The 10735-nt window shown below is 34.5% G+C and overlaps 1 long non-coding RNA gene across 1 annotated transcript; it reads right to left on the bottom strand.

Annotated features, from left to right (window-relative positions):
* Nucleotides 1-208: 208 nt before the first annotated feature.
* Nucleotides 209-1989, bottom strand: LOC122017404. Its single transcript, XR_006121335.1, has 2 exons — nt 885-1989; nt 209-413 (listed from the first exon to the last, which is right to left on the bottom strand). It is a non-coding gene; the product is annotated as an uncharacterized LOC122017404 (long non-coding RNA).
* Nucleotides 1990-10735: the final 8746 nt, after the last annotated feature.

Here is a 10735-nt window from a genome sequence, read left to right as displayed (position 1 = left end):
CTCTAATTTTGTTTTAAATTTGTTAGTAATCTTGTTTATAAATCTATTTACAATTCCATTTATAAATCCGTATATAATTTTATTTTTAAATTTATCACTAAATATTATTAAATTTCTCATCAATATATTAAAACAAGTCTTCATTTCAAATAAATTAAAATTATTATAAAAAATAATTTCTAATTCCAAATGTATCATACAATTAACATAAAAATAAATAAATATTTACATTATCCAAATAAATTTGACCAATAATCAAACTATAAACAACTATACAAATTTGTAAATCTTATCATATGTAATCTAATTTTTATATTACATTGTCTATCACGACCCTCCCTGTCTTCGAACTCCATGAGAGAAATTGCTTCTCTTGTACAAATTAACGAACCAACTAATTTTGTTGAGACAATCTAACAAATCAAAACATGAAACGAGTAAGTCTTACAATATCAGAATTTTTAATACAAATAAATTGAAATGGTACAAAAGTCATAGTCAATATCAATGTTCATCCACTAATTAATCCATAGTTAGTTGTCAATGCTAAAGAATCAACAAGTCATGAAGACTCTTTTGGCTCTGAAACAATAGGCATAACAAAACCATAAAAATTAGGTCAATGTGAACAAATACTTAAGTAGGATTTTCTTCGAATTTGAATCTTAAACTTAGAATCTCTAAGTACATATAACAAAATCAAATACAAGACAATAGAAAAGACTCGCTGGTCTTCTTATTGCACATTAATTAATTTAAATCATAAACTAAAAAATCTTAATATCCACAAATACAATACCACACAAACTATAAATATTGCTAAGAAATATTCCTGTAATATTAATAAACAAGACTATAGCAGATAGTAAGTAAATAGTACCTACCAAAAGATTAAAAGATGGTTTTGAATGCAACATTTGCTCTTGGTTGTTGTGGTTAATGCAACATTTGCTCTTGGTATCCTGCATGATACTAACGAGTGAAACATAAGTCACAATAGAATATGGAAAAGTAGAATGACCTCATTAAATAATTACAGATCATTCTTGGATAACTTGATTGCCTCCAGATAACCTCATTCTCATCTACAAATTAGTTAGAATATTATGGCTATAAGGAAACAATATGTAACAACTTAAAATACAATACACACTAAACATAGAAATGAAGACATAAAACTAACTGCATTTAAATGAAGACACTAACTTAACCTAATTGCATTTAAATGAAGACATAAAACTTAGCAATTGAAAGATCAATACAAAGCAAGAGTTAAGCAAATTAAGATGCGTCAAATTGAACCAAACTATTGAAAGAGACATTTTACCGAACACGTTACATGCAGGAATTAGAAGATTAGAACATTTCATCAAACAAGTTGTGTGCATGAAACAATTAAAATCAAGTGCATTCAATCTAATTAAATAAGATCAAGTTTGATACAAGCATTCAATAAAAAACATCAACACACATCCATGATAAAAGAAACAACCCAATTTCTGTGAGGTGCATATGAAGCTGTCTGGTGGTGAAGGGAATTGCTGCGGACTTGGCGAAGATGAGAAGGTTGCTCGATCGAAGATGGATGAAGAAGATAGCTATCCGGATCGAATACGAAGCTGGGAAAGCCCAAGAACTCGTAGATCGAAGAGCGGATATGGAAGAGATGTGGTGGAGCTGCTGTTGGAAGCTTGAAGGCTTATCGTGGAAGGAAGATGAGAAGAGGAAGGAGATGCGCGATGGGCGATGACCAGAGGGAGAAACCCCCTTTCCTTGGTGTGCCGGTGGTGGTGGAGTTAGCATTGGGCAGCGTTCACGTCGGTAAGAAGATGAGGCCGGGATGGAGGAGGGTGACGGGATGCAGATGGGCGAGATGGAGAGGATCGATCGGCCGGAGGTGGAGTGGTAGATGAACTCGCCGGCCGATTGAAGGTGGAGTTCGATGAGAAGGGGTGGCGTCCCGGCAACGATCGCGTGAGGAAGCAGAGAATAGATGAACAAACTGTGCTTCATCCACTCTTATTTTCCCAGATCTGATCGGACGGTCAGGATTGGCCCGGATCTAGGTGAATGGATGAGATCAAATCTAATTGAATGGTCAGGATCGGCTAGAACTAGTTGAATGATCAAGATGACTAGATCATAGTGAACGGATCGAAAAATCCCAGATCTACACAGATCAACCAAAATCAATCAGATCTCGATGAACGACTAGAATTAATTAGATCAGAGTCCTTTGATTAGTTTACTTCATATTTGATCCAATGACTCATATTTCTCCATATTAGACTTTTCCTTGACTCAAGTCTTTAGGTTTAATTTGGTACAACTTGAGTTCAATCCCTACAAAAAAAAAAGTGTACAATTATAAATAGAAATCCATAAAAATAACAAAAATTATAACAAAACTCATAATATGCATCAAACTCAATAAACATGATAAGAATCAACAATTAACCATATGAGTGGATTAAAACATTAAAATATAGGGGAAAATAATGCATCAAAATGCTAGTTATCACATATTAGTAGTAGGCGACATCCAAGGACCGTAGGATGCACAACCTCTCGATTGCATGAGGGGGTCGATTGAAGCGGTCGCGAACTTTGTGGCCATGAGAAGCGACAACAATCAACCTCTAGTAGCCACGACCGACCTCACAGTCGTTGCCGACCTCGCAGCTGCAGCCAACCTTGCAGCCGCATGAGATGGCCCCAACAAGAACGAGAAAAAAAAAATAAGAGGCGGGGGAAGAAGAATGCGTACCTATTCTACTAAAACCAAAGGCAAATTAAGGCAAGGAGGAAGGGTTAGAAAACATAATTCATATTTATTTTTGTTTATAAAAAGTTATATGTAATTTCATGTTAAATTTGGTTTAGATTATGTTTAAAGTTTTTTCATATATTATATTTTATCAAAGTGAGTAGATTTATAATTTTGTATCAAATCTGTCTCTGATTTATATAAATCTAAAACAAATTTTATTTCCGTTTTAATTTTCATTAAATATTTAAACAAAATTTGTAATAGAGATTTTGCGGTCTCAAATTTCGTTTATAATCCACATTTATTTTTTGTTTATAAAATTTATATGTAATTTCGTATCAAAATTTATTTTAAAATTTATTTTAAATTTCTTTTCAAATATTATATTTTATTAAAGTTAAATAAATTAATGATTTTGTAGAGAATCTGTCTATCTGATTTATATAAATTTGAAACAGATTTTATTTCTATTTTAAATTTTAATTAATTTATAAACAAAATTTGTCACATAAATTATACCGTCTCAAATTCTGTTTATAATTCATATTTATTTTTGTTTATAAAAATTTATATGGAATTTTGTTTAAATTCTGTCTTATTTTTTTAAAAAAAAATATATAATTTACTAAAATAAAATGGATTAATAATTCTGTATAAAATCTATCTCTGATTTATAAAAATCTGAAACAGATTTTATTTTCATTTTAAAAATCTATTTTTGAAGTCATGTTTTCTTGTGTACTTTAGGAAAATCTCTTGTTAGCTTTGATAACACCTTTGAATTAGTTTTATCATCAAAGGAATTGTTAAAGCAAGATAGCTGAGTTTGACACAAAATAAGCTTTAACTATAGTCGAAATCAGATTGATGTACTATTGAAAAAGAAGCGGTGAAGTGAAAGAGCATATGAATGAACATACCAAAACTGCAATTGCCTCTTTAAATTAAATGTCTTCTTATATTACTTTTCCGTGAGGTCAAGAGACTTCTTATGTGATAAAATTATTGGTACAATTTACACTAATAATTTAAATCAGATTTTGATAAATAATAAGTTATTTAAAGTTAGAATAATTTATGATCTAAACTCTTTATCAAATGTGTAGGAATTGACTGGTCTGAAGGACCTGACACCAGGCTCTGAAATCCAGCTAGGTCTGAGGGACCCGATAGTTGGTGGAAAGTTTAAATAGATCTGCGGGGCTCGATATCAAGCGGGAAGTCCGATTGGATCCGCACGACCTGACAACCGACCGAAGTCTAGTTGGGTTCATTGACCTGACAACTGGCGGAAAGACCTGGTGGGTCAAAGACAAGTCAAACGATTGCAGTTGGTAAGTAAAGGTAAGCAACTTAAGGAGAGATCCAGAGAGGACGCGTTCTCGGTTGAGGAAACTGTAGGCGTTAGTCCAACTTAAGTTCCATTTGAGAAACCTAAGTTGAGACTTTGACTAGATACTGGTCTCGAGGAGATGGGATTTAATTATTACTACTACTTTATTATGGTGTACTAACTCTCTTGTAGGGTAAAATATATTTTTTATTGTCTGGACTAACTTTTTTACAGGATGCTAAAAAAAGGAGAGTCCGGGCGCCCGGAAGGGATCTGGGTGCCCGAAGTCCGGGCGCTCGGAAGGGATCCGGGTGCCGGACTCCGGGCGCTTGGAGTCCAGGCGCTCGGAAGGGATCCGGGTGCCCCGAGTCCGGGCCCCCGGACCAGACTCACCCGGGTGCTTGGACCCGAAAAGGAGAGTCTAGGCGGTCCAGGCGCCCGGAGTCGGTGCAAGCGCCTGGACCCTAAAACTTTATCCTGAAGCTGAGTTGGAGCATGTCGACTAGCCGAGCCCACATCAACGGTCTAGGCGCTCGGAGGTGGATAAATTTCGCGGATGAAGTTTCGAAGAGAACTCGCCACATCAGCAAAGGTCCAGGTGCCCGGAGGGGTTCCAGGTGGCCGAAGTGGACTTATATAAAGACATTCGACCAGGAGCTTCAGAACAACAACTACTACAAGTTTCTCTCTTGCTCAGTGCTCCGAAAAAGCTCCTACGATGCTGTGAAACTTCTCCGACAACCGACGATCAAGACGTTCTTATTTTCTTTGTTGTCGGTAACTTTGCTTTTAGTTCTTGTACTTAATTTTGTAATACTTTTGCGAACTATTAGTGGATTTGCCAACGAAAGTACTCGACGAGTACAAATATTGGAGTAGGAGTCGTCGAAGGCTCTGAACCAAGTAAAACTTAATTTTGTTAGCATTGTGCTTTGTTTTGCGTAATTTGTTTTAACTCTCGATTTTCTAAAGATCACTATCCCCCCTCTAACGTATTTACGGTCTTACATAAACAAGTTGGAGAATTTGTCTACGTCAAAGATCAAAGATAAAAGGAGATGACTATAGATAGAAACAACCTTGTTACTAGATGAGGATTCAACTTTCATCAATGCTGCAAAAGAATAAGGTTGGAACATTACTTAATACCATGACAACACAAACAATGAGACTATTCTTTAATCAAAGTTGAGCATACAACTAAGGGTGACATTTCTGTAGGAAATACCAACTATAATACTAAAAAGGAACCAAGTGTCAGTTGCAGCTTCTTTTTCATGTGCTAGTGTTTGCATATCCAGTTCTTTTGGTTGCTATCATCCATTTAAACTGACAGTAAGCATGAATCTATTTCTAAAGTTTAAGACATCTTATCTGTTATTTTTAGTTGAGTAATTGAGCATTGTAAATGAAACAAGTATTGAATGCTCCCAGATTAGTCTCTAGCAGTACCAGTTAATGGCAGATCATATTGTGCCATTAGGTCGGTCTCACATGGCATCACAATAAGGTGGTAAATTGGAAGCATAAACTCAAGCATCAGGTTGTAAATAAGCATTTTCTCCTTCCACATGAGTTTTAAGTAGAGATTTTTTTCATTAAAATCTGGTATGAACTTAATTTCCACCAGTCAAAATTGTAGGTAAAACAGATGGATGAAAAATAATATGCAAGACTATACCTTCGGTTGCCTCAAGCTAGTTTTGATTCTCTTCTATCAAAAATACATTGAGAAGTTTGCTGACCTTTTGCTCATTTCAAACGTTGAAACCTTTTTCAGAATTGAATAACTATGCTATCCCTTGTTTGCTAATACTTTACTAATTGGTAAAATCATTTTGTGACATTTTTAAAGAAAAGATTTAGTTGATTCTCAATCAAGGTTGTTTCTTCACCCTCCAAAGATAATGATCAATGAATATTACAAAGGTTGCATAGAAATGAGACATTCTAATATAGGGTAAATTGTTTACTTCTCTATCAACTTATAATTTCAGGGACTCAGTCAATCCTTTTGTAGTGCAAACTGTGCAATATGCTATAGTTGCATCCAAGGTAATACCCTTTGAAAAGGAAAAGGATAAATTACAAAAACTACTTCTACCAGGTATGTTTTTTAATTTATTTTTAGAAATATAATTTGTACTTTATTAGCTCTTTTATCTAATTTTTACACTTCTCCATGTATATCTTGATATTACAATCTTAGGAAGCAATGATCTCTATTCTTACAAAAATCAGGTGACTCCCATCTTTTTGTTTTGGAGAAATCATTCTCTCCTGGATTGTTTGCCCTTAGCACCTGATGGATTCAGTTTTCTATAGCTTAATTTAATTTTTTTTCACACTTTTTTATGTTATCATACTTGCTTTTTTTTAATTTTTCAATTTAAGTTCACATCTTTTGTTTATCTTCAGTTGTATTTTGATCATAAATATCAATTTACATAGTTAAAGTTATATATGGATAAACTATCTGCAAATATTATCTTCAGATTGATGCACATGGCTTACCTTTGCCTTAAGATACATTGACTTCACTTCCTCCAGTATTGGAAATATGTAGTTGATATGTGAGTACATATTTTAAATTTTATTAAGTATTTATTTTAGTCAATAAAACTCTCATATGTCCACTCTTATTGATGTATAAAAGAGCATAAGATTGTTTAATCTAAACATGGAAAAGAAAGGGAAAAAACATGTTACATGGGAAGTAATAAAGGTATGTATATCTATTGTTGTAGTTTGCACGATTCATAATTATGACCTAAATGGTTGTGTTTTATTTTCAATTAATTGTATGAAGTGATCTCTTGGGATTCAAGAGATAGCAGCAATACAATCAAGTGTTATTATGTGTCAACATGCTATTTGAGTCTTTTTGTGTTGAAGGATTTAATTTATTATAAAGGATAAGGACAAAGACAATTTATAATATTTTTCTAGCATCTCTTAGTCTAGCTTAGCTTTTGTTATGACTTTAACTATATATATATATATATTTTTATTTTGCAGAAAAGGGAGAAAACATGGTTTGCAAGTCTCTGAAATTCTACATTCGATAATCAATATGCAGAAAAAGGATTGGAGAAAGCATGGTTGTGGTCCACTTCTGTATAAACTTAATTTTGTGGTCTCATCTTTTGTGGTTGTCATGATTGGATACTTGTGGTCATGTTTAGGATATTTGTAGTAATTGTAGAAGTTTCTAAACTTAACTGAAGTAGATGTATATATGTATTGAATTGAATGTGTGTGTGTGTATATATATATATATAATAGCTTTTCTTACAAACATAACTGTTTATAACCATAGACGTTTCTTATCAAAGACAATGGTTTTAAAATATTGTGTGAAAAAAATATTATGTGACAACAATTTTTATCTATTCACAATGTATTTTAATCAAGATAGACAATGGTTTTTTAACCGTTGTGAAAAGTATTTAAAGACAATAGTTTTAAACTAAATCTTGAAGAAAGATAACGGTGTTTATTTGTTGTCAAAAGCATATATTATGTGCTATCAAAATTATTGCAAAATCGCCAATTACAACTGTTTTTAACCGTTGCAAAACTATTCTCTTTGGTATTAAAAGATAATAGTTTAAAATCGTTGCATGTCTGTTGTCTATTATGTTCAAAGACAACAATTTTAAACCGTTGTCTTTTACCACACATTTAACAACACTGTCAATTATAACGGTTTAAAGGGCCTACGACAACGGATACAATCCTTTGTCTTTTAACGTTTTTATTGTATTGTTGGTCAATTTTGACATACTTAGATTTACCGTCTCGTGCCAAGCATCTGGTCCACCATGATCCACTTGGACTTATTGTATCGTGCCAAGTGTTCAGTCCCCCATGACCCACTTGGACTTCCAACCATCAAGTGTCCCGTCAACCTTGACCCACATAGATTTCCATAAGCCTGGCTTCATTCACCATGTATTTTCACCACCTGGCTTCACTCACCAGGTTTCCTCACTACTTAGTTTCACTCACTAGGGTTTTTCACCTGGCTTTACTCACTAGGATTTTCATCTACCTAGCTTCACTCACTAGAACTTTCACCTGGCTTCACTCACCAGGATTTTCATCTACCTACCTACCTTCACTCACTAGGGCTTTTACATAGTTTCACTCACCAGAATTTTCAACTGTCTAGCTTCGCTCACCAGGAGTTTCTCAATTGCCCGACTTCACTTATTGGACTTTTCAACTGCTGGCTTCACTCACCAGGACTTTCACACCAAGTGTCTAGTCAACACTGACTCACTTGGATTTTCTTCTTCTGCCAACCTTCTCATTGGAGTTGTCATTGCCTAACCTCTATTTAGGACTTCCCAGTCAAGTATCACAACCTGAGTAATTGCTCGCCCCTTCTTCTTCTCCTTAAAGGTTCTTCTTGATGGTTAGAGAAGGTTCACTTGAAGTACCCAGGCCAAGAGCACAGTTATTATAGTTGATATTGAGTCCTTGTTCTGATGAAAGTGAAGTATAAGCAAAAGTTGGAGTGTCTAACCTTGGGGTCTCCGTCTATCCGCCACTTCCCACTCTGAGGACTACATACTAGTGTCAACATCTGCCTCATCTATGATCCCATCATTCATCAAGCATGTATTATTATGAGTTGCAACAGGAATGACAGCAAGATTGGTTGAGCATGCATCATAAGTCCTATCAATGTCTGAAGTATCATCAAATACATCATCACCATGTACAACAGTAGAGGAGTCTTGTAGAGTTGCATAATTATGATTGTAATTGCCATCAACTTTACATTCCATTCCCTCTAATATATAATTTGACTCAATCTCCAAGCATGGACTTGGCACATCAACTTACTGTAGGGATCTAGGAAACAAGATTCTTTATTTCACCAAGAGCTCTTCTAATTCTTATAGTTTGGTCTTCATCTATTTGGGAACAGGAATATCTGAGTCTTGGGAGTCCTCCTAGTCAGTCAACTCATCAAGTTGCAACTGATGTGATTCATCTGATAGTAAATCATATTGAAATTTTGATGGACTTTAATTTGCTTGAGAAGACTGCTCAACACTTTGTATGTTGTTCTACTCAAAATTTTAATGATCCATCCAATCTTGATTGCGGTGTTGAGGTAAGTTAGGGATCTGCTGTTGTGGTTGTAACTGTTCATTCCCCTCAGAAGTGTGTTGGGGTTGAAAGTTCTGAGTTTGATGATCCCCTAGTCATAGCTAGAAATACAAGGAACTAAATCATATATATCTTGATGTACATGTTAGAATAGATTCTAAAGTTCCATGGGAGATGTAGCAGCTTTTTGGAAGAAGTGACATATAGCAGCTGGATAAGATGAGCTGCCACAAACTGTGCGGATATCATCAATTGGTTCTATGGAATGACCAGCTTCATTTTGGAAGATGTGGCATATGACAGTTGGATGTGTTAGACTACAACATGCTCTGTAGATGTTCAGAATTTGCTCGTCATCTGAATTATACTTTGCATTTAAGCCTCCAGGTTGCCAAGAATATCAATCCATGGCTAAAGAAAATTTCTAATCTCACTTGAAAGAATAGCAATAAAATCACAAGACATAGGGAGTAATAATGATATAGCACATAGACATAGAAGATCTAAAAATAATCAAGACACTTAACCAATTTTTTTATTGATTTTTTTAAAAAATAAAAATAAAATAAAATAAATTCAAATTTTAAAAACAAGAAGGAAAGTGTATAATGAAAAATAAGAAAGAAAAAGAAAAATATCTAGAGTAACTCATATGTTAATCAACTAATATTAATAAGAAATAATCTCCCGATAACAACATCAAAAACTTGATGTGTACAATCTGCAAGTGCACGGTTGTCGTCAAGTAATAAAATATCGATTCCATATGGATTGTTGATTAAGCACTAGTTAACTTCGCACAGTAAATTATCTAGACAATCGAAGGTTGGCTCACGAACGCTTAAGAGAGAAAGAGAAGGGAAGAGAGTATAGAGAGAGAATAAGCGTAAGTAAGTGAAATATGATAGATTCTAGGATTTCAGTTTTGTTATGATGCTAGGTAATGTCCCTATGTATTGTTCATCTACCTAACTCCATACTTACATTCTTGTAGAGCTTCAAACTAAAGTCTGACACAATCCTGCGTAGGTTGTACCAACGAGTTTACCCATGTCCTAATGTCATTAAGTAAAGAAGCAACTCTAGAAAATCCGGTTAACAAGATACCTAGGGCCCCCCTGTCATACAATCTCTAGAGTTAACCGATTTACTTTCTAATGGTAGATTAATGCAATTAAATAGAAGATGTAACCTAGAAAGTCTGGTTAAAGGGATACCCTCTGTCACAGAGCTCCCGGTCATACAATCTCTAAAGTTAACTGATTTACTTTCTAATGGTAGATTAATGCAATTAAGTAGAAGATGTAACTTACAAAGTCCGGTTAAAGGGATACCCTCTGTCACAGGGTCCCCCAGTTATACAATCGTTAGATTATATAAATCACTTCCTAATATTAATTTGGGAGAAACCCTTTAAACTCTAATTAGCTTCCCTTGTAGGGAATTGCACCCCCTCCCTCCATTTCAAAGGTGATACCTTATAAAGTAAGGGATACCCTCTGTCACAG

Source organism: Zingiber officinale, chromosome 8B, assembly GCF_018446385.1.
Source record: "Zingiber officinale cultivar Zhangliang chromosome 8B, Zo_v1.1, whole genome shotgun sequence".
NCBI classification, from domain to species: domain Eukaryota; kingdom Viridiplantae; phylum Streptophyta; class Magnoliopsida; order Zingiberales; family Zingiberaceae; genus Zingiber; species Zingiber officinale.
This window is presented reverse-complemented; position numbering and strand designations above follow the sequence as displayed.